Genomic DNA, 24,185 nt, shown 5'->3' with positions numbered 1-24,185 from the left:
TATATACCGAGAAGTGCAATCACTGGATCGAATGGTAACTCTATATATAGTTTTCTAAGGAACTGCCAGACTGACTTCCAGAGTGGCTGAACCATTATACAGTCCCACCAACAATGAATAAGAGTTCCAATTTCTCCACATCCCCTCCAGCATTTGTAGTTTCCATTTGTTTAATGGCAGCCATTCTAACCGGTGTTAGATGGTATCTCATTGTGGTCTTAATTTGCATCTCTCTAATAGCTAGTGAAGCTGAACATTTTTTCATGTGTTTCTTGGCCATTTGTATTTCCTCTTCAGAGAACTGTCTTTTCATATCTTTTGCCCATTTTATAATTGGGCCGACTGTACTATTGTCATTGAGTTGTAGGATTTCTTTATATATGCAAGATATCAGTCTTTTGTCAGATACATGGTTTCCAAAAATTTTTTCCCATTGAGTTGGCTGCCTCTTTACCTTTTTGAGAAATTCCTTTGAGGTGCAGAAACTTCTAAGCTTGAGGAGTTCCCATTTATCTATTTTCTCTTTTGTTGCTTGTGCTTTGGGTGTAAAGTCTAGGAAGTGGCCGCCTAATACAAGGTCTTGAAGATGTTTTCCTACATTATCTTCTAGGAGTTTTATGGTACTTTCTTTTATATTGAGATCTTTGGTCCATTTTGAGTTAATTTTTGTGTAGGGGGTGAGGTAGGGGTCCTCTTTCATTCTTTTGGATACGGATAGCCAACTCTCCCAACCCCATTTGTTGAAAAGACCATTATGACTCAGTTCAGTGACTTTGGGGGCCTTATCAAAGATCAGTCGGCCATAGATCTGAGGGTCTATCTCTGAATTCTCAATTCGATTCCATTGATCTATAAGTCTATCTTTGTGCCAGTACCATGCTGTTTTGGCAACTGTGGCTTTATAATAAGCTTCAAAGTCAGGGAGTGTAAGTCCTCCCACTTCGTTTTTCTTTTTTAGAGTGTCTTTAGCAATTCGAGGCATCTTCCCTTTCCAAATAAATTTGATAACTAGCTTTTCCAAGTCTGCAAAGTAGGTTGTTGGAATTTTGATTGGGATTGCATTGAATCTGTAGATGAGTTTGGGTAGAATTGACATCTTAATGACATTTAGCCTTCCTATCCATGAACATGGAATATTTTTCCATCTTTTAAGGTCCCCTTCTATTTCTTTTAGTAGAGTTATATAGTTTTCTTTGTATAGGTCTTTTACATCTTTGGTTAAGTTTATTCCTAGGTACTTGATTTTTTTAGTTGCTATTGAAAATTGTATCTTTTTCTTGAGTGTCTCTTCAGTTTGTTCATTTCTAACATATAGAAACATTACTGACTTATGTGCATTAATCTTGTATCCCGCTACTTTGCTAAATTTGTTTATTAGCTCTAGTAGCTGTATCGTCGATTTCTCAGGGTTTTCTAGATATAAGATCATATCATCTGCAAACAATGACAGTTTTACTTCTTCTTTTCCAATTTGGATGCCTTTTATTTCTTTGTCTTGCTGGATTGCCCTGGCTAGCACTTCCAGCACAATGTTGAATAACAGTGGTGACAGCGGGCATCCTTGTCTTCTTCCTGATCTTAGAGGGAAGGCTTTCAGTCTCTCACCATTGAGTACTATGCTGGCTGTGGGTTTTTCATATATGCTCTTTATCATGTTGAGGAAGTTTCCTTCAATTCCTACCTTTTGAAGTGTTTTTATCAAAAAGGGATGTTGGATTTTGTCAAATGCTTTTTCAGCATCTATTGAGATGATCAATTGTTTTTTCCCTTTTGACTTGTTAATGTGTTGTAATACATTGATTGATTTTCTTATGTTGAACCATCCTTGCATGCCTGGAATGAACCCCACTTGGTCATGGTGTATGATTTTTTTAATGTGTCTTTGGATTCGATTTGCAAGTATTTTGTTGAGGATTTTTGCATCTATATTCATTAGGGAGATTGGCCGGTAGTTTTCCTTTTTTGTAGCATCTTTGCCTGGTTTTGGTATTAGATTGATGTTAGCTTCATAAAATGAGTTAGGTAGTGTTCCATTTTCTTCAATGTTTTGAAAGAGTTTGAGTAAGATTGGTGTCAGTTCTTTCTGGAAAGTTTGGTAGAATTCCCCTGTGAAGCCATCTGGCCCTGGGCATTTATTTGTGGGAAGATTTTTGATGACTGATTGGATCTCTTTGCTTGTGATGGGTTGGTTGAGGTCTTCTATTGCTTCTCTGGTCAGTCTAGGTTGTTCATATGTTTCCAGGAAATTGTCCATTTCTTCCACATTATCCAGTTTGTTGCCATACAGTTGTTCATAATATCCTCTTATAATTTTTTTAATTTCTTCAGGATCTGCAGTTATGTCACCTTTTTCATTCATTATTTTGTTTATATGGGTCTTCTCTCTTTTTGATTTTGTCAGTCTAGCTAGGGGCTTGTCAATCTTGTTGATCTTCTCAAAGGACCAACTTTTGGTGATATTTATCCTCTCTATTGTTTTTTTGTTCTCTATGTCATTTATTTCTGCTTTAATCCTTGTTATTTCTTTTCTTCTACTTGGTTTAGGATTGGTTTGCTGTTCATTTTCTAGCTTCTTCAGTTGATCCATTAGGTCTTTGATTTTGGCTCTTTCTTCCTTTTTAATATGTGCGTTTAGTGCTATAAATTTCCCCCTTAGCACTGCTTTTGCTGCATCCCATAGGTTTTGGTGTGTTGTGTTCTCATTTTCATTCGTCTCTATATATTTAGCAATTTCTCTTGCTATTTCTTCGTTAACCCACTGACTGTTTAGGAGTGTGTTGTTTAACCTCCAGGTATTTGTGAATTTTCTAAGTCTCTGATGGTTATTGACTTCTAATTGTATTCCATTGTGGTCAGAGAATGTGCTTTGAATAATTTCAATCTTTTTAAATTTATTGAAGCTTGTTTTATGTCCCAGCATATGATCTATCTGGAGAAAGTTCCATGAGCACTAGAAAAGTATGTGTATCCCGGTGATTTGGGATGTAATGTCCTGTATATGTCTGTTAAATCTAATTCATTTATCAGATTGTTTAGGTTTTCAATTTCCTTATTGGTCTTCTGTCTGGTTGATCTATCTATAGGAGAGAGTGATGTGTTGAAGTCTCCCACAATTATTGTGGAAACATCAATTGCTTCCTTTAGTTTTGCCAGTGTTTCTCTCATGTATTTTGTGGCACCTTGATTGGGTGCATAGACATTTACGATTGTTATTTCTTCTTGTTGAATTGCCCCTTTTATTAGTATGTAGTGGCCTTCTTTGTCTCTCAAAACATCCCTGCATTTGAAGTCTATTTTATCTGAGATTAATATTGCTACACCTGCTTTCTTTTGGCTGTAGCTTGCATGAAATATTTTTTTCCATCCTTTCACTTTCAGTTTCTTTGTGTCCCTGTGTCTAAGATGAGTCTCTTGTATGCAACATATTGATGGTTCATTTTTTTTGATCCATTCTGCGAATCTAAATCTTTGAATTGGGGAGTTTTATCCATTTACATTCAACGTTATAACCGTGAAGGCATTTCTTGAATCAGCCATCTTATCCTTTGGTTTATGTTTGTCATATTTTTCCCCTCTCTCTATTAATATCCTTTATTGTACCCATACCGAATCTCTTTAGTACTGAAGCTTTCTCCAAGTCTCTCTGTCCTTTCTTTGTTTCTCTGTCTGTAGGGCTCCCTTTAGTATCTCCAGTAGGGCAGGTCTCTTGTTAGCAAATTCTCTCAGCATTTGTTTGTCTGTGAAAAATTTAAGCTCTCCCTCAAATTTGAAGGAGAGCTTTGCTGGATATAGTATTCTTGGCTGGAAATTTTTCTCACTCAGAATTTTAAATATATCGTGCCACTGCCTTCTCGCCTCCATGGTGGCTGCTGAGTAGTCAATACTTAGTCTTATACTGTTTCCTTTGTATGTGGTGAATTGCTTTTCTCTTGCTGCTTTCAGAACTTGCTCCTTCTCTTCTGTGTTTGACAGTGTGATCAGTATATGTCTCGGAGTGGGTTTATTTGGATTTATTCTATTTGGAGTTCGCTGAGCATTTATGATTTGTGTATTTATGTTGTTTAGAAGATTTGGGAAGTTTTCCCCAACAATTTCTTTGAATACTCTTCCTAGACCTTTACCCTTTTCTTCCCCTTCTGGACACCATTGAGTCTTATATTCGGATGTTTCATATTATCTATCATATCCCTGAGGTCCATTTCGATTTTTTCAATTTTTTTCCCCATTCTTTCTTTTATGCTTTCTTTTTCCATTCTGTCATCTTCCAGGTCACTGATTCGTTGCTCAACTTCCTCTAGTCTTGTACTATGAGTGTCCAGAATTTTTTTAATTTGGTCAACAGTTTCTTTAATTTCCATAAGATCATCCATTTTTTTATTTAGTCTTGCAATGTCTTCTTTATGCTCTTCTAGGGTCTTCTTGATTTCCTTTGTCTCCCGTACTATGGTCTCATTGTTCATCTTTAGTTCTTTGAGTAGCTGCTCTAGTTGCTGTGTCTCTTCTGATCTTTTGATTTGCGTGCTTGGGCTTGGGTTATCCATATTGTCTGGTTTTTTCATATGCTTTATAATTTTCTGTTGTTTTTGGCCTCGTGGCATTTGCTGAACTTGATAGGGTTCTTTTAGGATTTGTAGACCAATTGAAGTCCTTATCTCTAATTTATCAGATCTACAGCTTCGTGGAGTACACTTTCTCTAACTAACCAGCAGGTGGCGTCCACGAGCCACCTGTTCTCCACAAGCCAGTTCTCCCCTGCTTAGCCTTTTTGGTGAGTGGGGGAGTGAGTCTTGTGGGGTCCAATTGGTGTACCAAGCTTGTGTGTGTAGTTGGTGTTGCCTGCCCGGTATATGGGGCGTGTTTCTGGGCAGTCAGGGAGGGGGGTGTGGCCCTAACAATCAAATCTCCCTGGTGATCCTAGAGTTTTAAAGCTGCTGCAATAGTCTAATCCTTCAGTTCGGTCCTGCCACAGTTTGTCTCTGCCACTGACCCACAAGTCCTTGGTATTGGCGTATGGCTCCTGAGACTTGCAAGTGGGCCCCTCTTCCAGGCTGTGCACCCCGGGTCCTCTGTTGAGGGATGACTGTGCTATGTCACAGGTGAGTGCCGTCCCCCCAAGGCAGTTCTGGGCTGCTGGGCTGTGTAGGGAGGCTCCCAGTCTGCTGAAATGATGGCTGAATGGGGCTTTGTTAATTCACACTGCTCCACCTTCCCAACTCTGGGACAATCAGCTGAGGTTGCAGGGAAGGCTAATGTCCATGCCCAGTTTTGTGGTGTGTGCCTGTTATTTGAAGCGCTTCTGTCACACTGGGTTGTCTGGGGCAGCTCTGGGCTATGGGGTTGGCGATGGGCAGGAGTGTTTCCTGTCCACCAGGATGATGGCTGTGAGCGGACACCCCCCTTTTCTTGGGAAGTTGTGGTGTTTAGTGAATTTTCTCAGCCACTGGATTATTGCCTTTTGTCTCAGAGCTCTCTTAGTTCTGCTCTTGACTTGACCTGCCCAAATTGCAAGTCTTTGAAGCTTTCTGTATTGGGCTTCTTAGAGTAATTGTTTTAGAAAAAGAAAAAAGGATTAAAAAAAATGGGCCCTCCTCAGAGATGTAATGGGTTATTGAAATGCTAAGAGACAAAGCAACCAGGGCCATTAAGGAAAGGTCCACAGGGCAGAGAGATCAGCTTTTCTTCGGGATTTGCATATGCGCCTCAGGGCCTGAGCTCTGCCCTTCCCCTTTCTATGTTCACCAGAACTCCAAAAATCCTCTGCTTTTATTTTGGAGTTTTTTGTGTTGTTTTTTTTCTATGCCTGTCTCCTCTCTGCTGGGCTGGCTGCTCTCAGATTCTCTGGTGTCTGGTCTCAGTTTATCTATGGTTGGAGTTTGGATCAGTAGAATGAATTTCTGATAAGGGCTGCCACTGCAGTTCTCCCTTCTCCTTCCCGGAGCTGACAGCCCCTCCTCCCACGGGACTGAGCTTGGCAGGGAGGGGCGTGGGTCCCCTGGCCGCAAAAACTTACAGATTTCGCTGATCTCAGCAGTTCCACAGTTTCATGAGTGTTGTATGAAGTATGCCCAAAGTCAGATTGCTCTGTGGTTTCCAGTCCATGCAGTTCCTGGCTTTCTACCTACTTCCCTGGAGGAGTAACTAAAACATACAGCTCACCAGTCTGACATCTTGCCCTGCCTCCCACAATATGATTTTTAATAGCAGCATAGTTCTTAATTATATAGATGTGCCAAAAATTATGTAATGGATCCCCTTTAGTTAGGCATTTAGATTATTTACAATTATTATTACATATAACACTGGATGAATAAACTTCAGTCAGCCAACCAACAAATATTTACTGAGTGTATATATGAGTATATTATCTGCTAGGTGCTGATAAGGGAGTTACAAAGAAGATAGTTATAGCTCCTGCTCTCATCTTTGTTCACAATTTGTTGAATACATCTCTAAATATTCAAATGATAAATTTCTAAAAGGAAAATTGCTAACAAGCTTAAGAATAAGCATATTTTTATACATATCACATTAAAATATTTATTTTAATCTATATGAAAGAAAGTGGCAAGAAGAGGAAAGGAAAAGAATGAAAAAGTTGTTTGGTTTATTATTCTATTCATTCTTTAGATAAGTAATCATAGCAATTTCCCGACAATGAAATACACTGTTGGGATTAGCATATGTGTAACACATTATCAGATTAGCCAATGACCTCAAGTTTCTTAAAACACTGGATGATCGCATATCAAACTAGAAAAATTATAGTGCTTTTTCCAATGGTTCTCAATGTTGGCTGCTCATCAGAATCATATGTGAAGCATTTTTAAAATGCAGAGGTTTTAGAATCCTCCCAATGTACTTAATAAAGCTATTTGTGAGTAGTGTTAAGAATTAGCATTTAAAATATCCTCACAGGTGATTCTGATATGTACTCAGGATCACAAACTTCTACCAGAGTCTAAAAAACAGAATAGGCATCAATGTGTTTTGAATTTTTTTCTTTTTTATTCTTTTTTAAAAGAAAAAATGTCCATTGAGTATGATAAAAAAATTTTTACTCATATTTAATTAGGAAATATTAACTGTTCAGTAAAATTTACATAGAGAATTTTAATGAGTCCCTGGAGAAAGAGTCATCAGAGTGATTTTAAAAAAATCTGTATTTATGACAGACCAAGACAAATCCAAAATCCATGAAAGGATTGTTTTCCAGTAACAGGAAAAAATATCCCATGAAAGATGTGTATCTTTCTGGAAGACTGGAATATATAAGTTCACAAGCTTTGTATCACTATTCACTTTCTCATACCTGAAATTAAACATGCACCGAACATGGTCACTGAAGTCACTATAGTAGTTCAGACAGTTCTCTAAACATAGTGATCATTCATTGTGCAGTAATTTGACAAAATGCTAAGCAGTCTCTAAAAGTTGACATAGATTCTGTGCAATAAATAGAAAACTTTAATTTCTTAGATTGTTAGAATTAAGAACTTCCACAAACACTGAATTCTACTATTTTTTTTTTTTTTTTTTTTTTCCGGTTGGCAGAGCCAACTGAGGCTTTATTTTGGAAAAGATGAAATGGCTTCTAGGTAGGGACATGGGCAAGAAGGGGTACCTCAGGTCTCCTGTTCCCTACATCCCTCTGCACAGCTCCTTGTCCCCAAGCTCTATGGCAGCATGGCAGGCAGGTGGCCTGGGAGGGGTTGCAGTGGCAGTTCACTTGGGCAGGACATCGGATGATTCAGACACTAGCTTCCCATCACGGGTCTCAATCTTCTTCACAACCACAGCCTTGGTGGAGCTAGTGCAGCTCCCACCGGAGCTGAAGGAGTAGTTGTTGCCGGAGCTTGAGAGGCCCCCGAAGACAGGGCTCAGTGGACCTGAATAGTAGCCACTGGAAGTCTTCATATGAATACTCATGTTCTGCATCCCAGATTCCAGCCGGCTCTCCTCGCTCTCCAGCAGCTTGTGGTAGGTGGTGATCTCAGTGTCCAGGGCCAACTTGACGTTCATCAGCTCCTGGTACTCACACAGTTGCCGCACCATGTCCTGCTTGGCCTGGTGCAGGGCGGCCTCCAGCTGGGCCAACTTGGCACTGGCGTCCTTAACAGCCAGCTCCCCATGCTGCTCGGCATCAGCAATGGTGGCCTCCAGGGAAGCCCTCTGGCCCTTTAGGCCCTCGATCTCAGCCTGGAGCCGGCTGATGGTCCGGTTCATCTCGGAGATCTCCATCTTCATGCGGCAGAGGTCATCCCCATGCTTCCCGGCCAGCATTTGTAGCAACTCATACTTGATCTGGTACATGCTCTCAGCCTCAGCCCGGCTGCAGTTGGCGATGTCCTCCTACTGGGCCTTGACCTCAGCGATGATGCCATCCAGGTCCAGGGAGCAGCTGTTGTCAAGGGAGAGGACCACGCACGTGTCTGAGATCTGGGCCTGCAATTCACGGATCTCTGCTTCATATAGCTGCCTGAGGAAGTTAATCTCATCAGTCAGCCCTTCCAGGCAGGACTCCAACTCTACTTTGTTCATCTAAGCTTCATCCACATCCTTCTCGATGAGGACAAATTCATTCTACATCTCTGTTCACTTGATCTCATCCTCATACTTATTCTTGAAGTCTTCCACCAGCCCTGCATGTTGCCAAGCTCTGCCTCCAGCTTCAGCTTCTCCTGGCTCAGCGCCTCATGCTGCCACCTAAGGTTGTTGATGTAGCTCTTGAACAAGTTGTCCATTTTGCTCCCAGTGGTCTTCTGCTGCTGCAGGACACTCCACTTGGTCTCCAGCATCTTGTTCTGCTGCTCTAAGAACCACACCTTGTCAATGAAGGAAGCAAACTTGTTGTTGAGGGTCATCTGCTCCTTCTCCTGTATCCGCATGGCCTGGATGGTGGGGTCCACTGTCAGCTTAAGGGGGCTCAGCAGGCTCTGGTTCAATGTGATGGCTGTGATGCCCCCTGCACTCCCTGCCCCTTTGTAGCCCCCCCATCAGACCCATGCTGGCACTGCCCACTGGAGAGTACGAGCTGACCCGGGTGCCAGGCCCACTCGTGTAAGAGCGCCTGCTAAAGGTCTGGGAGCCAGAGGAGGACACCTTGTAGGATTTCTGGGTGACCCTGATGGATGTGGTGGAGGCTGAAGAAGTGGGCAGGCGGGCCAAACCAGAGATTGAAGAAGGAGCCGAGGACTGCTGCTCCTGGGTTCTGAATTCTACTATTTTTATCCTTTTTAGAGACCTAATGCTACTTTGCTTATATGTAGGAGGATAAAAGGATCTATCAATGCAGACCTGATTCTATTAAGCCAATTCAACTACCATCAAATGCTAATACAGCCAAGTAAGGCTAACAGTTCTTCTAGTCTCACTTCCAAACTATCTTCCATTCTATCAAGTTTAGCCTTAATGCTGATAACTTGGATGTGCTTCTAATTTTTTGTGTCACTTTATTCTGCCTTGACTTATTGAATGAACTTGATTTTCTACTCTGACTCTCTGCACCCTCATAATGTTGGGTTAGAATTGCCCAGATACAGAGGGGAAGAAGCACATCTCTGGCTCTCTCCTCTCTGAATACCAACTTCTGTTTCCCAAAAAGTGAGAATTCAGACAGGATCAATGCAAAGAAGTAAATTTCTCTTTGCAATATAATAAATAAGAAAGTATATTAACTATCTTTTAAAAAAGAAAAATAATATAGTATCTATATAAAAGATAGTATCTCTATAAATATAGTACCTATATACTATATACTATGGTTTTAATTGATTAAAGACTTTATTAGAAACTGAACTTATCTTCTAAAAGAACAGCCAAGTATCTGATTTTTCTAATTAAAGATAAAAGTCCCTTCACTTTACACACATCCTTCTTCAAAGATAACCACCCTTGTTTCTTTAGTGTGTATTCTTCCAGATATTTAAGCATTTAGATATTGGAATATTTACATATAAATATATAGTATTTACTGTTTTTCAACTTTTTGCAACTATGTTTCTGTGTCTTAGAGACTTATCCCTGCTAGTGCATGTCAAATCACCTCATTTTTTCTTAACTCTCCATAGTATTCCATAGAATGAGTATAAGAGTTGATTTAACTAGTCTCCTCTTAAGATGTCTTAGTTTTTTTTAAGTTTTTTTTTTGCTATTACAAAAAATACTTCAACAAATATTATTGCACACTTATCACTCTGTATATATGAGCATGTGTCTCTAGGAGGCATAACCATGAATAGAAAAGCTGGGTCAAAAGATAGGAACTTTTTATATTTTAATAAACAATTCTAAATGACCTACTGAAAAAAAAAAAGTATTCCAAATTACACTTCCAACAGTGCATAAGTGTGCCAATTTCCCCACCTTATTACCAAAAATGGATATTAACAATTTTTTTAAACTGATGGACAAAGAAAGTTACTTACTGTAGTTTTAATTTACATTTCTCTTACTACTAGTGAGGTTTTATTGACCATTTGCATTTCTTTTAATGATAAATCTTGCTCTTATCTTACACTCTTTTTATATTTGGTGGTCTACTTTGATTTGGTGGACTTCTTGATATATTCTGGATATTAACTTTTTGTTATTGTATTAGGGTTCTCTAGGCAGACAGAATCAACAAGAGATATCTATAAATATAAGATTTATAAAAGTGTCTCACGTAAATGTGGGTATGCACGAGTCCAAATTCCAGAGGGCAGGCAGCAAACTGGCAACTCCAGAGAAGATGTTCAATGAACCCCTCAGGCAACGAACTGTTAACTTCGTGAACTCCTCAGGAAATGCTTCACTGGTCAGCCCAAGAAGTGAAGGTCCTCTATCTGTCTTGCTTAAAAGTCTTCAACTGGTTGGATTAAATCCAGCTGACTGCATTCTCTCACTGTGGAAGACACGCCCTTCATTGACATCATCAGTCACAGCTGCAGCCAATTGACTGATGATTTAAGAAACCAGCCTTCTGGTTTATCAAGCAGCCACAAACGTCCTCGCAGCAACCGTTAGGTGAGTGCTTGCTTGATTAGACACCTGGGTACCATCACCTGGCCAAGTCAGCACATGAACCTAACCATCGCAGTTATACATATATTGCAAAATTTTCATGCAGTTTCTTGCATGTCTTTTAATTTTATGGTACCTTGTGTCATACAGAAATTTAAATTTTTGATGTGACTTCTGCATTTAATGTCATTGGATAAAGGATTATCTACCCCAGGGCCAAGGTTTTAAACAAAATCTCCCATACTTGTCTAATATATTTATTGCTTTGTTTCTTATATTTAGGAATTTAAACCATCTGGAATATTTTTTGAATGGTGCTATGGAAGACTAACTTTACTTTTCATCTGAGTGGTTAATTTTTCATCTGTTCCTCACTGATACGAAATGGCTTTTTATTTCATCCTAATTCCTATATGTCCATGTAAATCTATTTCTGAGTTCTGTATTATATTCTTTTGTTTCATGTCTTTTCCTGTGCCAATTAAGATTGCTTTAAGGTATGTTTTAATATTTGATGGCACAATCCCTCTCTCAGTATTCTTTCTTCTTCAAAAGTAGCTTCCCTTTTGAGAACAAGTATTCTTTTATGCCCTTCAGTGCAGCTTTATAGTAATCTTTGAGTTTTGAACATTTATAATTTTTTTTTTGCCAGCATTTTAGAGATTTAGAAAGAATATTATATCACCTGCAAATACTGCAAATACTGCAAATTACAAGACTCATTCAAGGAACTTCTATTTCTATTTATTTTTATTTAATAAATTAGAGAAAATTGTCCTTACTAATATTTAATATCAAACTGACACTGAAATCATCATCACACCATATGTAAGCCGGCCAGATGGCCTAAATGGGACATGAGGCCTTCTGCTGATAGGGTGGGAGATGCTGCAAAACAGAGGGTTTCACAGAGGTGCCCTTCAGTTTTTTTATCTACCTTTACCATGTTGCAATGTATTTCAGTTAGATTTAACTTGTTAAATAGGGTTACAGACTATATTACCTAGTTTGAACTATTCCTTCCCAAATGGAGTCACTTTAAAAGTTTTCTACAAAGAAACAGCGTATTGAGGACAACACTAATAATGCAAATAATTAAAGTGTGAGAGAGATGAAAGAAAGCAGAAAGTGACTACCGTCTGTCACTCAATGGCCTAGCACTTTGTCCATCTTACAACCAATGTGCTGCTATAAAGGAAAAAGCACTCTAAGTCTGTGACACCACATCAGTGGAAAGCTTAGGAAAATCCATTATGATAGTCTATTAGAAAATGCTAAGGGGATTAAAAGATTACTTTTAAATGGTAGATAAAGTTTTAAGATTTTCTTAGGAAGTTGAATCTCACAGTGGATAACTCTGAGAAGATAAATTAAAACTAAGAAAATGTCATTATTACTCAAATACTGATACTTATTTTCAATTGCATCTAACTTAAACCTCTTGGTATTTTAGATTTGACATATTTATCCAGGCTAATAGAATTTATAATATAGATTATAAACACTTATTCTTTTCAAACCAGATTCTCCTCGTTTCTATTACCTTTTCTCCAACACTTTGGTGGTTCGCAAAATTATTGCCACATTTAGAAGATGCAAATGCAGAGGAGAAAGAGAATGTGGCCACATGAATGGTAGAGTCTTTAAAGGGGTCCCTATAAAGCATACCTCAGTAGTCCAAACTTTAGTGTATAAAGACATTGACCTATGAAAAGCTAATCCCTGTGCAACTTGCTTTACTCAACTTTTGTTTTTAAGTTTTGATTTCATAACTTAGCTAACATACTGAACTAGAAAATTTAGAAGTCAATGAAAAACTTAAATTTTAGAAAATAGAAAACATAGAATGGCTATCCAGAATTATACAGTCTTACATTCAAGGGCTATGTGTTAGCCCTTTTAATTTATTCATTATTTATTATGCAAGATCCATTATTCATTAATCAAGACAGTGGTCATGTATGATAATGAATGGTCAATTTGCAGTCAGACAGACTTGGGTGCAATTCCAGCTCTTCCACTTTTTACTAGGTAAATTAGCTAACTATGCTAAACCTATGGCCTCTTGTCTGTTAAGTTGGGATAATAAGAGTACAACCTATTAACCTGCATCCAACTCTTAGCATAGCATATTGAACACTTTAGACACTTAATAAATATCTGTTGAATAAATGAATGTAATTTGAACATTAAATCAAACATATATTTAGTGTCTATTAAATGTAAGGCACTTATTTAAGAACTCAGGACAAAAAATAAACAAGAATCAATCCCTGTTCATAGACAAACATAGATGAAAACAAATTCCATAAAGTAGTGGATAAATGTGCTACATTATACCAGATGTACAATGTTATAATAGATGTACAGAAATCTATGAGAACATAAAAGAGAAAACAGCCCTGCTTGAGGAAGGAAGGCTCCATGAAAGATGCATGGAATAGATGACATTTGAGGATGAAAAGGTATTCACCATGGAAAGGAGGGGGAAAGAAGCATATAAGCAGAGGGAACTATATGAGCGAAGACATGAAGGTGTAAAAGTACAAAGCATGCACAAAAATATTGAGTGATCAGGTATATTAAAACACTTTTTAAAATATGGAAAAGTGGTGGCAGCTAAGACAAAAAACAAAACAAAACAATTCAAAACAAAACTACCCTGCAGCGAGACTGTGAAGAGCTTTATTTACCAAGCTTGGTTAATAGACATATTCCTGCATGAGGAAACCCAGACTAGAGAATCCAACCTGAATCTCTCAAACCCCAGAGCCCACACTCTTAATCACCCTGTATACTGCCTCTCAAGTTTTTCACTCTATTACTCCCATTAATTGATAAAAATCATTTGCCCTTTCAATTTCTCTCTACCACTTCAGCGAATATAAATATAAATATTAGGTCTATTCCAGAAAAAGAACATTTCATTTGAATTTCATACTACATCAAATTGTCCCCTCTCTCCTTCAACAGCAAACTTGCTGCAAGTATTCTCTGCAGGTTCTGTCTCCACTTCTTCCCATCCACTCACTCTTAAATTCCTGACCTTCTGCCATTTACCAAATGTTTCTTTTAAAGAAGACCACAGACTTTCTAGTCGCCTAGTTCAAATGCTTGTTCTTATACATCTAACCACTACTGATTCCATTACTAGTTCCTCTTTCTCCCCCTACTGCAAAAATGTAGTTCTTTCCCAAGGCACTATATTCAAATTTTTCTGTCTCCATATTCTTCCTTGGGTATGGCACTCATATACATAGTTTCAACTGTCTCTCCTATGCATCTCAAACCCTGAACTCCATTTCAAGTCTCACGTTCATACCTACATTGCTTTGAAACTGTCGCCCAGATGTTCCTTAAGCACACAAACCTTGGACTAAATTGAATTTTCTTTTTTGTTAAACCATTTTCTCTTCCTTATTATTTTTGGTTATCCAGGCTCACCCTGGTCAACCTTGAAACTGCTTTCTTCCTTATTCCCTACGGTTAAACAGTTGCCATTTTATAGTTAAAAAAAAAAGTTTGCATGTTCCCACCTTTTCAACCCTATTGCTACAAACTAGCTCAGTTCCTCATTAGTTCACTTAGACTGCTGTAAATAGCCTACTAACCAGTTTACTTCCCGTCTTTCTCCACATTAATTCTTTCAACTCGATGTCAGGTTAATCTTCTGTAACTTTTAATAGTTGGTTATCCTGCTAAAAAATACTGTTTTCCACTGCCAAAATAATTGGGAATAAAGTCACCACAATTACATAACCCTATAGTGTAGTGGCTAAGGGCATAGGTGTATTAGTCAGAAATCTCCAGAAAAACAGAACCAACAGTATATATGTGTATATTGGGGCATGTGTGTGTGTATAAATATTAAGAGATTATAGGAATTGCCTCATGCAACCAAGGGTACTGGCAAATCTGAATTCTGTAGAGGCCACAAGTTGGAAACTTGAGGAAGGTAAAGTTGAATTTCCCCGGAAAAGCTGGCTGGCTGAAGTAGAGATAGAAATTATTTTCTTACTGCTGAAATTCTCATTCCCACTTTAGGGCTTCCAACTGATTGGATGAGGAGGTTCCTCTCATTTCTGAAAGCAATATCCTTTGTTGATTGTAGGTGTAATCAGCCATAGATATAATCCAGAGACTAATGATTTAAATCCATCTATGAAATATCCTCACAGTAATAATCAGGCCAGTGCTCGCTTTACCAAACAGCTGGACACCATAACCTAGCCAAGTTGACACATGAAAGTAACCATCACAATAGGTTTTATTACCAGTCAGATCTGAATTCAGCTCTAAGAACATCAACTTGATAGCGGATGACTTTGAGTAAACCATTTAACCTCTTTTCATCTGAAAAGTGGGGATAATACTAGCACTTACTTCATTTAGTTTTGTGAAAATTCAATAAAATAATGCCTGCAAGGTGCTTAGCATGAAGCACAGCACACAGTAGGTGGTCATTAAATGACTGCTAGTTGTTTTAGTTTCCTGGTTGCTAAAACAAATACCATGTGATGGGTTGGCTTAAGCAATGGGAATTTATTGGCTCACAGTTTTGAAGCTAAGAAAAGTCTAAATCAAGGCATTCTTAAGGTGATGCTGTCTTCCTGAAGACTGGTGTTCTGGGGCTGGCTGCTGGTGATCCTTGGTCCTTTGTTCCTCTGCAACAAAGCTGCCTCTCCTGGTCTCTTCCTTCTCTTCCCGGTTCTGTTGACTTTCAGCTTCTGTGACTTAAAGATTCCGGTAATCTAGATTAAACCCCAACCTTATTCATTTGGGCCACACTTTAACTGAAGTAGCATCTTGAGTTCTTATTTACAATGGGTCCACACTCACAGGAATGGATTAAGTTTAAGAATATGTTTTTCTGAGGTACTTAGCTCTAAGCTACTACTCTAGTAGTATCATTTTCTTCTATTAGTCTTTTCAAATGCATCAATTTACATTATTTGAAATTTCCCAAACATGTTTCCTATGTCCATATCTTTGCTCATGCTACCTTCCTCACTCTACCATGATCTATAAATTGCCTAGCCAATTTTCAAGGACCATCTCAAATATCACCTTTTTCAGGAGGTCTTTCTGGATATATTCTACCAGCTATAATCTCTCCCTACTTGACCTCCATGCCCTCCCTAAACTCCAGGTACTAATGTCATTCTGTATCAGAATATAGTGATGTGTGGATTGCCTATCTCCCACCACTAGACTGTAAGTTCTCTGAGGTCAAAGACATTATTTTTGTATCTCCAGCAATGCAATGAGTTGGTGATAGGAACACTGTTTCCTGTGTATTGATCTGCAAATGGCTAAATGTTTTTCATATTACTTACCTAATTTTCCTCAGTTTCTCCTGTATTTCTGTGGAGCATCTGGAACAGGTTGAATATTCTAACAGATGGGAAATGGGTTTGTGAGCATTTTTTTTTGCAACAATGCATTACAAGGCATTTTTTGTTCAATTGAATTATTAAAGAGAACAAGATCTGTAGAACTCTAATAAACAGTTCTAAGTAACTTAATCCATTACAATTATTACAAGTATTTATAGCATCAAAGTAAAATTCATGAGCTAAATAAAGGAAAAATTTTAAAGTCCACGTGAATTTTACATAAACTCTCCAAAGATTTCTGTATTCCAGGAATGCTCTTTTAAAATATTATAGAACAGCCTGGAAAATTCAGAAAATAAAGATCAATTCTTCTTGATACTACATAGTCCTATTGTTCAACAGAATAAATCTCTCTAAGCTGGAGCACAATCAGTATAAATTCTTATGCAGCATCGATTTTATTGCAATATATATGTATTTTGTGACTGATGTATCCCAGATGTTAAAATTACAACACACCCAATGAATTCCGAACAATATCAGAATTTAATGAGACCGTGTGAATAAATACATACAGAATAGGAATGAAGATAAATGGTTACTTAGAATAGAAATTGTTTTTATTGTTTGTTCATGAATGAGAAAAATGATTGTTCTTCTAACAATAAAGGTTGTCTTTAATCTTTTGTTCTCCAACATTGTTGTTATAAGAGATGCATCCATTTTTAACCAAAGACTATCCCAGATGATGCAACTATTTTGGGTTTGAGAAGGCAAAAGTGTCTGTATCAGTGTCTTCAGAATTGGGGCATTTCAGCATTATAATTACAATTTGCATCACTTCCATTTCCTATACATATATAACTGATTGTTAGGATTGCAATATAGAACGTGTAATGTGTGTTTTTTTTTGGTCAAATTTTGATTTATTTAATAAAAGTAACAGTCACATAATGTCATTTTCTAAAGTATTAAGAGGATTAAAAGAATGTTACTTATTTGTCCCTTATTTCCAAGGAGAACATAAAGTGACTAATAAGATAATTTTAATGATATGGATTAAATTTTCATAATTTTCTAAAAATAAGAGAAAGAGATCAGGACTTGGACTCAAACGTGTAGTTTCTAATCTTGGTTATGCAACTTTCAGCTGTGTAATTTTGAGGGGGCTTTATATGTAAAATAAGGAGAGTAGGCCTACATGATCTCTAAAAAGTTCCTGCATTAATGTGCCATGATATATGAATTCTGGCTGTTCCTATCTCCCTCAAAAATTCTCAACTCCCCCTGCTGGATTATTGGCTCCTCTGCCATATTCTTTTTTAAATTGTATCAGAGTCCAAGTTTTGCCAGTCATTTTTTCTTCATATCTGCATTATTAACTCTTATCAGCTCTGAAGAGTCAACTGAACCTTATTTACCTTGCAGTATGTGCTGGTTTTCTGTGTTTATTCTGCTACAGTTCACATATAATCTACCTTAACCAGGCAATCATATTAGTTTAACACTCCAACTCATTCTTCATCTCCTTCAATCCCCATCTGGAGACTTCAGTTTGATATTTCCATCATCTCTCATGAAAGATGCCATTATCACTGCCTTCAAGACAATTAAAGATAGCAGATATGAATTCCCTTTCACAAATATTGATAGAGTGTTTCACTGTCCTTTCCACCCAATCAACCCAATATGACATCATCAGCTCTGAAGTCAGAAAGTCTAAGGAGTGCAGAATTTACAACTTACTGGTTGATTAACTTTCAGAAACTCATTTAATCTAATTTTAATCTTATCTGCAAATTATTTCTTAGAGATGTTATAAAGATGAAAGATTTTTTAAAAATATATGTAAGAGATATCAGTCATGGGAATAAAAATGCTTTTATACTAGGGACAGTCAGGTTTGGAAGTTCCCCCAGCACTCCCAGCATTAGGATTCTTTTTTTTTTTTTTTATAATTTTTAGGAAAATCACATGAAGAATGAGAAAAAGGAAAATATAGAGAAGGGAGGTGAGGTCTGTAGTAGCAAAAAGAGAGAGGTGTCCTACTGAGATGAATGTGAGGAGGGTACATATCAATCTAACAAAATTTGAATATAGATACCAAAGGGAGTCCTACCGACAGAGAAAAAAAGAAAGGAGAAAGAGGTATGGAGAAGGGTTCAAAACTAAAGAGATTTAGTAAGGGTATGTTAAAGGATATTAAGAGAGAGAGAAAAAACATATCTAACAAACACAAACCAAATGATAGGATGGCTGATTGAAGAAATGCCTTCATAGTAATAACGTTGAACGTAAACAGATTAAACTACCCAACTAAAAGATATAGATTGGTAGAACAGATTTAAAAATATGAACCATCAATATGGTGCATACAAGAGACTCATCTTAGACAGAGGGACACAAAGAAATTGAAAGTGAAAGGATGGAAAAATATTTCATGCAAGCAGGAATAGAAATATTAATCTCAGATAAAATAGACTTTAAATGAAAGGATGTTATGAGAGACAAAGAAGGCCACTACTTAATAATAAAAGGGATAATTCAACAAGAAGAAATAATAATCATAAATGATTATACACCTAATCAAGGTGCCACAAAATACATGAGACAAACACTGGCAAAACTAAAGGAAGCAACTGATGTCTACATAATAATTGTGGGAGACTTCAACACATCACTCTTTCCTATAGATAGATCAACCAGACAGAAGACCAATAAGGAAATTGAAAACCTAAACACTCTGATAAATGAATTTGAATTAACAGACATATATAAAACATTGCATCCCAAATCGCCAGGATACACATTCTTCTCAAGTGCTCATGGAACTTTTTCCAGAATACATCATATACTGGGCCATAAAATAAGCTTCAACAAATTTAAAAAGACTGAAATTATTCAAAGCACATTCTCTGATCAAAATGGAATGCAGTTAGAAGTCAACAACCATCAGAGACTTAGAAAATTCAAAAATAGCTGGAGGTTAAACAACACACTCCTAAACAATCAGTGGGTTAAAGAAGAAATAGCAAGAGAAATTGCTAAATATATAGAGATGAATGGAAATCAGAACCTATGCGATGCAGCAAAAATGGTACTGAGGGGGAAATTCACAGCTCTAAATGCATACATTAAAAAGGAAGAAAGAGCTAAAATTGAAGAACTAATGGAGCAACTGAAGAAGCTAGAAAATGAACAGCAAACTAATCCTGAACCAAGTAGAAGAGAAATAACAAGGATTAGAGCAGAAATAAATGACACACAGAACAAAAAAACAATTGAGAGAATAAATAACACCAAAAGGTAGTTCTTTGAGTAGATCAACAAGATTGACAAACCCCTACCTAGATGGACAAAATTAAAAAGAGAGAAGACCCAAATAAATAAAATAACAAATAAAAGAGGTGACATTACTGTGGATCCTGAAGAAATTAAAAAAATTATAAAAGGATACTATGAACAACTGTATGCTAAGAAACTAGATAATGTAGAGGAAATGGACAATTTCTTGGAAACACATGAACAACTCAGACTGAGCACAGAAGAAACAGAAGACCTCAACCAACCAATCAAAAGCAAAGAGATCCAATCAGTCATCAAAAAGTTTCCCACAAATAAATGCCCAGGGCTAGATGACTTCACAAGGGAATTCTACCAACGTTTCCAAAAAGAACTGACACCAATCTTACTCAAACTTTTCAAAATATTGAAGAAAATGGAACACTATCTAACACATTTTATGAAGCTAACATCAATCTAATGCCAAAAGCAGGTAAAGTTGCTACAAGAAAGGAAAACTACAGGCCAATCTCCCTAATGACTATAGATGCAAAAATTCTCAACAAAATACTCACAAATCGAATCCAAAGACACATTTAAAAAATCATACACCATGACAGAGTGGGGTTTATCCCAGGCATGCAAGGGTGGCTCAACATAAGAAAATCAATCAGTGTATTACAACACATGAACAAATCAAAAGGGAAAAATCAAATGATCATCTCAATAGATGCTGAAAAAGCATTTGACAAAATCCAACATCCTTTCTTGATAAAACATTTCAAAAGGTAGGAATTGAAGGAAACTTCCTCATATGATAAAGAGCATATATGAAAAATCCACAGCCACCATAGTACTCAATGGTGAGAGACTGAAAGCCTTCCCTCTAAGATCAGGAATGAGACAAGGATGACCGCTGTCACCACTGTTATTCAACATTGTGCCAGGGCAATCTGGCAAGACAAAGAAATAAAAGGCATCCAAATTGGAAAGGAAGAAGTAAAACTGTCATTGTTTGCAGATGATATGACCTTATATGTTGAAAGCCCTGAGTAATCGACGATACAGCTACTAGAGCTAATAAACAAATTCAGCAAAGTAGCGGGATACAAGGTTAATGCACATAAGTCAGTAATGTTTCTATATGCTAGAAATGAACAAACTGAAGAGACACTCAAGAAAAAGATACCATTTTCAATAGCAACTAAATAAATCAAGTACCTAGGAATAAACTTAACCAAAGATGTAAAAGACCTACACAAAGAAAACTACAGAACTCTACTAAAAGAAATAGAAGGGGACCTTAAAAGATGGAAAAATATTCCATGTTCATGGATAGGAAGGCTAAATGTCATTAAGATGTCAATTCTACCCAAACTCATCTATAGATTCAATGCAATCCCAATCAAAATTCCAACAACCTACTTTGCAGACTTGGAAAAGCTAGTAATCAAATTTATTTGGAAAGGGAAGATGCCTCGAATTGCTCTATAAAAGAAAAATGAAGTGGGAGGACTTACACTCCCTGACTTTGAAGCATATTATAAAGCCACAGTTGCCAAAACAGCATGGTACTGGCACAAAGACAGACATATTGATCAATGGAATCGAATTGAGAATTCGGAGATAGACCCTCAGATCTATGGTCGACTGATCTTTGATAAGGCCCCCAAAGCCACTGAACTGGGACATAACAGTCTTTTCAACAAATGGGGCTGGGAGAGTTGGATATCCATATCCAAAATAATGAAAGAGGACCCCTACCTCACACCCTATACAAAAATTAACTCAAAATGGATCAAAGATCTCAATATAAAAGACAGTACCATAAAACTCCTAGAAGATAACGTAGGGAAACATCTTCAAGACCTTGTATTAGGCGGTCACTTCCTAGACCTTACACCCAAAGCACAAGCAACAGAATTAAAAATAGATAAATGGAAACTCCTCGAGCTTAGAAGTTTCTGCACCTCAAAGGAATCTGTCAAAAAGATGAAGAGGCAGCCAACTCAATAGAAAAAAATTTTTGGAAACCATGTATCTGACAAAAGACTGATACCTTGCATATATAAAGAAATCCTACAACTCAATGACAGTAGCACAGATAGCCCAATTTTAAAATGGGCAAAAGATATGAAAAGAGGTTTCTCTAAAGAGGAAATACAAATGGTCAAAAAACACATGAAAAAATGTTTAGCCTCACTAGCTATTAGGGAGATGCAAATTAAGACCACAATGAGATACCATCTCACACCAATTAGAATGGCTTCCATTAAACAAACAGGAAACTACAAATGCTGGAGAGGATGTGAAGAAATTGGAACTCTTATTCATCGTTGGTGGGACTGTATAATAGTTCAGCCACTCTGGAAGATAGTCTGGCAGTTCATTAGAAAACTAGATATAGAGTTACCCTTCGATCCAGCAATCGTACTTCTTGGCATATACCTGGAAGATCTGAAAGCTGTGACGCGAACAGGCATCTGCATGCCAGTGTTCATAGCAGCAGTATTCACAATTACCAAGAGATGGAAACAACCCAAATGTCCTTCAACAGATGAGTAGATAAACAAAATGTGGTATATACACACAATGGAATACTATGCGGCAATAAGAATGAACGATGTCATGAAACAAATGACAACATGGATGAACCTGGAAGGCATAATGAGGAGCAAAATAAGCCAGGCACAAAAAAAGAAATATTATATGTTACCACTAATGTGAATACTGAAAATGTAAAATAAATGGTTTATAATATAGAATGTAGGCGACCTAGCAATAGATAGCAAATAGTGAAGGGGGAACGATAACCTAATATGAACAGATATGAGAGAGGAACCTAAGACGGCGACTAGGTGAGACAGAGAAAAAAAAACCTCCGTGGAAAACACTAGATAAAAAACCAGAAAGGACCCAGAACACCACTTCCAGAGTAGCACCAGCCGGACAAGTTCTGCTAAAGCCACAGGGAATGTGTGTTTGGTGAAACCAGGAGTCTGCGTTCTGAAACGAGTGAGTAAGTAGGCTGAATACCTCGGCCATGCTGCGGTGTGGGGAAACGGTGGGTTGGCGTTTTTTTTTTTAAAAAAAAAAAAGGCCTGGGAACAGCTGCAGATAAGATGGGAGCGGTCTGGACTAACGCCTCGGTGTCTGGGGTGGAGGATATCCCTTCCCACACCCACTGCTGATTGTCTCGGGTCCAGGGAAACAAAGGGGAGATGCACGACTTGCAGCCGTCTCCCCAGCGGGCGGGGCTATTCCTGCCTGGGGCCGAACACACAGCACAGAGCCGAGCCAAGAAACCCAGCCTCGCAGCCATCTCCCCAGCGGGCAAGGCTATCCCTGCCCAGGCTGAACACACAGCACAGAGCTGAGCCAAGAAACCCAGCCTCGCAGCCATCTCCCCAGTGGGCGGGGCTATTCCTGCCCGGGGCCGAACACACAGCACAGAGCCAAGCCGAGAAACCCAGCCTTGCAGCCGTCTCCCCAGAGGGCGGGGCTACTTCTGCCCGGCTGAACACACAGCACAGTGCCGAGACAAGAAACCCAGCCTGACAGGGAGTCTTTCCCACAGCACCACTCACACAATACAATATTGGCCATAGACAGTGGCCTTGAATACACCCACGGCTGATTGTCCCGGAGCTGGGAGAGTGGAGCTGTGCGGACAGGGGGAAGTTAATGCGTCCCATTCAACCATCTTTGAAGCGGGCTGGGAACACCTCTACACAGCCCGGCAGCCCAGGGCTTCCCTGGAGGCCGGCGCTCACTTGTGACGTGGCACGCCCCTCCTCTCCCCAGCAGAGGTCCTGGAAAAGCACAGCAGGGAGGGGGGAGATGCTAGGAAATCCCAGGGAACCTACGCCAATACCAAGGACTTTTGTGTCAGTGGCAGAAAACAGCCTTAAATCTCTGGGAACACCTGGGAGGTTTGATTGTTAAACCTGCCCTTCCTCCCTAACCACTCAGGCACACGCCCCTCATTGAGGACAGACAGCACCGACAAAACACCCAAATTAACTGCACCAATTGGACCCCAAAAGAATCAGATCCCCACATACCACAAAGTTGGGGAGAACTGACCTGAGGGGAATAAGTGACTCATGGACGCCATCTGCTGGTTAGTTAGAGAAAGTGTATGTCACCAAGCTGCAATTCTAACAAATTAAAGATCAAGTAAAGCAAATGCCAAGAGGCCAAAAATAACAGAAAACCTTAAAGCATATGATAAAACCAGACGACATGGAGAACCCGAACCCAAACACTCAAATCAAAAGATCCGAAGACACACAGTTCCTGGCAGAATTAATCAAAGAACTACAAACAGGCAATGAGAGCATGGCACGGGATACAAAAGACTTGAAGAAGAGCATGGCACAGAACATAAAAGACATAAAAAAGACCTTAGAAGAGCATAAAGAAGATATTGCAAGAGTAAATAAAAAAATGGAAGATCTTATGGAAATTAAAGAAACTGTAGGCCAAATTAAAAAGACTCTGGATACTCATAATACAAGATTAGAGGAAGGTGAACAACAACTCAGCCTCCTTGAGGAGCACAGA

General features: G+C 38.3%; 1 protein-coding gene and 1 pseudogene across 4 annotated transcripts in view; both read right to left on the bottom strand.

Annotated features, from left to right (window-relative positions):
- Positions 1-24,185, bottom strand: part of ZCWPW2 (zinc finger CW-type and PWWP domain containing 2) — a 191,464-nt gene that overhangs the window by 118,942 nt on the left and 48,337 nt on the right. The window lies entirely within an intron of this gene.
- LOC119526490 lies at positions 7,723-22,664 on the bottom strand (annotated as a pseudogene).

The sequence above is a fragment of the Choloepus didactylus genome, chromosome 1, assembly GCF_015220235.1.
Source record: "Choloepus didactylus isolate mChoDid1 chromosome 1, mChoDid1.pri, whole genome shotgun sequence".
Taxonomy (NCBI): Eukaryota; Metazoa; Chordata; class Mammalia; order Pilosa; family Megalonychidae; genus Choloepus; species Choloepus didactylus.
Note: the sequence above shows the minus strand (reverse complement) of the source record. Positions and strands in the feature narration are given on the sequence as shown.